The following is a 6,541-nucleotide window of genomic DNA, read 5'->3' as shown; positions in this document are numbered from 1 at the left end:
ACTGGAGAACAGTGCCTCCCACTCCCAACCCCTCCAGCCGGCACAGAAGGATACCATGGTCAAAAGCCGCTGAGAGGTCAAGAAGCACCAGGACAGAGGACAAGCCCCTGTCCCCGGCCCGCCAGAGATCATCCATCAACGCGACCAAAGCAGTTTCCATGCTGTAGCCGGGCCTGAATCCAGACTGCTGGGGACCTAGATAATCGGCTTCTTCCAAGGACCGCTGGAGTTGGAGCGCCACTGTCTTCCTGCCTTCCGTAAACTCCTTAAAACCCACCTTTGTCGTCAGGCATGGGGGAATTGAAACATCTCCCCCTGGGCATGTTTAATTTATATATGGTATGCGTGTGTGTATGTCTGTTAGTATATGGGGTCTTTTAAATCTTTAAACATTTTAAAAATTGTTGGATTATTTATGATTTGTTGTTACATGTTGTGAGCCGCCCCGAGTCTTCGGAGAGGGGCGGCATACAAATCGAATAAATAATAATAATAATAATAATAATAATAATAATAATAATAATACCTTCTTGACAACCTTCCCCATAAAGGGAAGGTTGGAGACTGGACGGTACCCTGTTTCCCCGATAGTAAGACACCCCCGATTGTAAGACGTATCGGGGGTTTCAGGGGGGTCGGCTAATATAAGCCGTACCCCGAAAGTAAGACATATGTCTTAATTTCGGGGAAACACGGGGGTATTGCCGGGGGGAGCCCGTGACGTCGCTTCCAAGCTCCCCGCGCGCCCTTCGCCTCGCCGCGGCGCCACCACCTCTTCCCCGGCTTGGCAAAGCGAAGGACGGCGCTGGTCCGAAGCGAGCCAAGCGGGCGGCGGCTTGCAGCGAAGGCGCTCGTCCCAGCAACCGAGTCCTGCCGAGGCTCGGCTGCAAGCGGCCAGCGAGGCCGACCGGCTCCGAGGCGAGCTTTCGGGGAAACACGAGGGTATTGCCGGGGGGAGGGAGCCCGATGACGTCGCTTCCAAGCTCCCTGCACGCCCCTCGCCTTCGCCTCGCCGCGGCGCCACCGCCTCTTCCCCGGCTTGGCAAAGCGAAGGACGGCGCTGGTCCAAAGCGAGCCAAGCGGGCGGCGGCTTGCAGCGAAGGCACTCGTCCCAGCAAGCGAGTCCTGCCGAGGCTCGGCTGCAAGCGGCCAGCGAGGCCGACCGGCTCCAAGGCGAGCGGCCAGAGCTGCGCCCTCCTTCGCCCGCCTCCTTTCCGGCAGGCAGGTGGGGCTGCCCAACTGCGCAGAGCGGCTCCTAGCCTCCAGACACACGCTTCCCTGACACGCGTCTGCGGCTTCACGTGTGCACGCCGCTTGGAGCCCTGAGGTTGAACTTGGAAAAGGGCTCACGAGGCTCCTGTCCCGCGGCTGCCCTTCTGGACTCTGGGGAGATGCCTTTGGGAACACAACCCTTTCAATTTTTTTCCAATGTAAGACATACCCCGAAAGTAAGACATAGTGGGGCTTTTGGGGGTAAAAAGAAAGTAAGACACTGTCTTACTTTCGGGGAAACACGGTAGTTATTAAGCACGGCTGGGTCCAGGGAAGGCTTCTTGAGGAGGGGGCACACAAGTGCCTCCTTATAAGGAGCCGGAAAGGACCCCCTCCCCAAGGAGGCGTTGACAATCTCCTGGACCCAGCTCCGTGTCACCTCCCTGCTGGCCGAAACCAGCCAGGAGGGACACGGATCCAGTAAACAGGTGGCGGAACTCACATCTCCAATGTCCACTTCATCAGGTGTCACCAGATCAAACTCTTCCCAGACAGATGGACATGTACGTGCCCCAGTCACCACGTCACCATTTATTAATGCCCAGAAAGTTTTCTTAAATGTAGTCACACTAACTCCTCCCAATTATTTAAATAGATCTACTCTAAATATGACTAAGTCAAGGTTTAACTCAGCTGCCTTATATTATTACTAAACAGGACACTGTTATATTTCAGATTATACTTTTACAGATCTGATATGGCTTTCTGGAAGTAAAGTTATTCTTTGCTATTTAGAAGAAGATACAATACCGCTGGGCCTCTTCAGATCAAGCATTTATTTTAAAGAGCGTCATTTTGTTGTCTAAAACAACAATAAAGTAGACTTTAAAAAATAACTCTTAATAATTTGAACATTCTACAGACATTTATAGTTATTGACTTATCTCCTTGCATCAGTTCAGCAGAAAATAAAAATCTGTGTTTCTCTCCCAACAATTTGCAGCTAATTTCAATTTCATTTTAACACAATGGCTTGCCTGCAGCCTCAAATTGGATGAGGGTTGCGAAGCTGATCATGAGTTGCTTGGCTTAACAGCCCTGCTCTGTTTGCTGCAAGGAGGTAAATTGCTGGGAGGCAGAGGCTAAAGGGTGGGGGTGGCTGGGTGGGGCTACATTTGGTATATAAGACATATGCAAGTTTTTACCCTCTTTTGGGGGGTAAAAAGGTGCGTCTTATACTCCGGAAAATATGATATGCTTTCTACTTATACATACACATACTTGATCATTGATTGCCCCTAATACTGAAAAGTAAAAGAAAAAAAATCCACAAGCTTAGACAGTTTAATCTTGCATTAAGTTTCTATTTTCAACTAGCTGTACCCGGCCATGCGTTGCTGTGGCTCAGTCTGGTTAAGTGGAAAAGAAAGAAATGAGAAAGTGCACGTTTAAATTTTGAACCCCCTGCTGAATTTATTCAGAGTAACAGAGTTTGAAGGGATCTTGGAGGTGTTCTAGTCCAACCCCCGGCTCAATTATATCATACAGTTTGAGGGGATTAACATTAGAGAGCAGGGTGTCATTTATACATCTATCTCCCTCCCTTTCTCACCCCCCCCCAGTTTAAGACACTGGCCCTACCCATCTGCCAAATATGATAAGACCGGCCTACCTTGCAGGGTTCTTGGTTCAACCCAAGCTGACATTTGTACCTCTCTCTCTCTCTCTCTCTCTCCCTCCCTGTCTTCCCCTGGTTTAAGAAACTGGCCCTACCCATCTTCCAAAATACAATAAGACTGGCCTACTTCACAGAGTTCTTTGCTCAATCCAAGCTGACATTTGTACATCTGTCTCTCGTGTGCCAGTTGGTCAACATGGCAGTTGGTCAGCAGCCAATCAAAACACACCTGCTATGTTTGTCACCAGTCTCCATGCAAAGCAACTACCTGCCTTTTCACCAGCCAATCAAAATGCACCTCCTATGGTTTTCGCCAGGGAATTCTATGTTTTTGACCACCTTTTACCTGTCACAGGTGCGCTATCTATATATAGGGATGCCATAAGGGCTGTGTTCATTTGGAACACTGTGTCAAAATTTCAAAGCAATTGGTGAAGTACTTTTTGAGTTACGCCTCCACTAACAAAGATACATTTTTATTAATACAGATATGGAAATTTGAATTAGAAAACTATTACCAACTTCTGCACTTAAGTACGTAGTCAGAAATAATAAGAGTTCTAGATTGTGATCTCAAATCCATTTTCTCAATGAAACAGAAAACCAATAGCTTCATTATCTCTGACAGTGGATTGATCTTGGTTTACCCTGGTTCGACAAACTGGTGGCAATGGTGGGAGGGTCCACCCACCCACCCGGGACGAAGAAGCGTCGTGAGTATGTAGAGCAAACCGGTAGCAATAGGATTTACAACGTACTACTGGTGTTCACTATTTGAGGTAATCTATTTTATTGGCAAACAGTTTATAGTTTAAATAAAATTTACTTTTCAAGTTTCAAGTTTCAAGTTTTATTGGATTTATATGCCTCCGAAAACTCGGGGCGGCTAACAACAATCCTGAACAATATACAATAATAATCCAATACTAAAAGCAAATTAAAAACCCTTAATATATAAAACCAAATATACATACAAACATACCATGCATACAATTGTAACGGCCTAGGGGGAGAAGAAGTCTTAATTCCCCCATGCCTGGCGGCAGAGGTGGGTTTTAAGTAGCTTACGAAAGGCAAGGAGGGTGGGGGCAATTCTAACCTCTGGGGGGAGTTGGTTCCAGAGGGCCGGGGCCGCCACAGAGAAGGCTCTTCCCCTGGGTCCTGCCAAGTGGCATTGTTTAGTTGACGGGACCCAGAGAAGACCCACTCTGTGGGACCTAACTGGCTGCTGGGATTCGTGCGGCAGAAGGCGATCCCTGAGGTAATCTGGTCCAGTGCCATGAAGGGCTTTATAGGTCATAACCAATACTTTGAATTGTGACCGGAAACTGATCGGCAACCAATGCAGACTGTGGAGTGTTGGTGTGTCACTTTTGAAGAATATCCACCTATTAATTCAAATCCTATTTTTCTGATCTGAAAATCCAAATCTGCTTCATCTTTAATGTGAAAATCCTTCAAAAGATACAATAACTGCTATCCCCCCCCCCCTTTGGTCTTTTTTTTGGGCTAACATTATGCAATTCTTTTGACCTTTCCATAGCTATTAGATTACAGTGGTGTAATCCATTTTTTAAAAACCATTGGTTCTATGGGCGTGGCTTGGTAGGCATGATGTGGCTTGGTGGACATGGCTTGGTGGGTGTGGCAGGAGGAAGATACTGCAAAATCCCCATTCAACCCCACTCCAGGGGAAGGATATTGCAAAATCTCAATTTCCATCCCACTCTGGGGTCAGGCAGAGGTGATACTTGCCGGTTCTGCGAACTACTCAAAATTTCCCCTACCAGTCTCCGAACTACTCAAAATTTCCGCTACTGGTTCTCAAGAACCTGCTGGATTTCACCCTTGCTTTTAGACTTTTCATTATCTTTTTTCACTCTCTCCTTAGCATGTTTCAGTTTAATATTATGCTTCTTAAATTAAGCAAACCTTTTCCAGTGAAGTTACCCATGGTTTTGATATGTTAGACATCCCATAAAGAGAAAGTAATCTTTTGTGACTGATAAATCTGTTTGGATTTTTAAGATTGTGTCATGAATATTTTCAGGAAAAGGTTGTCGTGGGTTTTTTTTTATTTATAAAAGTACTGTCATGGTTGAGCAGACAAAAGCATCTATTTACCAGACATCAGAAGAAATGGAAGCAGAAATAACATGAGGAAGAAGTCAATTACTTTAATTACAGATATCTAAACATAGTTACGGTGGTAAAGGACAACAATTACATAGTAAACCTTTAGATATTAAAAGAAATGAATTCAGAAGAGCAAAGGCTACTGGCCGGGAGGCATCAAGATGTCGGTGGTTAAGCAAAGAAGGTAGTGATGATAAAAATAGGGATAATGCTCTTGTGATCCAAAATAGTAAAAAGAAAGGTAGCATAATATGATTACAGTTCTTGATTTACTATCACAATTAGGACCAGGATTTCCGTTGCTTACCAAACTGGTTGTTAAGTGAGCCATGGACAATTTTAACCACCTTTTTTCACCACGATTGTTAAGCCACTCACTGCAGTCTTTAAGCGAATCACATAGTTGTTAAGTGAATCCAGTTTTTCCCATTGACTTTGCTTGTCAAAAGCTGGGAACATGGCAAATGGAAATCACATGACCCCAGAATGCTGCAAGGAGTGTAAATATATTCCGGTGCCAAGCATTCTAATTTTGATCACCTGACTGTGAGGACCTGTCATAAGTCATTTATTTCTCAGTGCCATTGTAACCTTAAAGACACTAAATGAATGATTGTAAGGATTACTTGTAATAAAAATTGTAAATTATTTTGACAACTGATATTAGAGGGGGTGAAACTGAAAGTACTATACATCCCCCCAAATAAAACTGCAGAAGATTAATTTTATAGGAACAAAAATAAATTATTTGTAGTCCCAATTGTCAAAATAAGCAAGAAAGAAAATTGTTAAAGAGTACATGACAGAGTTGAATAAACCTGTGTGGCAGGCCAAAGCCTCTAACTTCACATAATGGCTTTGGGCCTGACAGGCGGCCATTATGTGAATTTAGAGGCTTTGGCCTGCCATTGTGTTGAATACAATGTGATTTGAGAATGCCCCACTGCTAATATAGATAGATGGATGGATGGATGGATGGATGGATAGATGATAGACAGATAGATAGATAGATAGATAGATAGATAGATAGATAGATAGATAGATAGCACTTTTAAACAGAGCCAGCATATTGCCCCCACAATCCGGGTTCTCATTTTACCCACCTTGGAAGGATGGAAGGCTAAGTCAACCTTGAGCCGGTGATGAGATTTGAACCGCTGACTTAGTAATCTACAATCAGCTTCAGTGGCTTGCAGTACAGCACTCTACCTGCTGCGCCACCCTGGCTCAATTTGCATATCTTCCTAATTAGACATTGCTTCAAATTCTACACATCATAAAAAATACTAGGAAACTGTGATGGAGATGATAAAATATAATGGGGCAACTATGTCCTACCTAACAGGACAGCTATGTCCTATGCATAAGCACACCAGCGTGCCTACCATTCCTGTCCAATTCCTGTCCTCTTATCAGTACCCATTTTATGTATATAAATAATGTTGTATTTATGTATATTGCAAATACATACTTGACAAAAATATGAATGAATGAATGTCCAAATTGTTGAACACA

Source organism: Erythrolamprus reginae, chromosome 3 (assembly GCF_031021105.1).
Source record: "Erythrolamprus reginae isolate rEryReg1 chromosome 3, rEryReg1.hap1, whole genome shotgun sequence".
Classification (NCBI taxonomy): domain Eukaryota; kingdom Metazoa; phylum Chordata; class Lepidosauria; order Squamata; family Dipsadidae; genus Erythrolamprus; species Erythrolamprus reginae.
Note: the sequence above shows the minus strand (reverse complement) of the source record.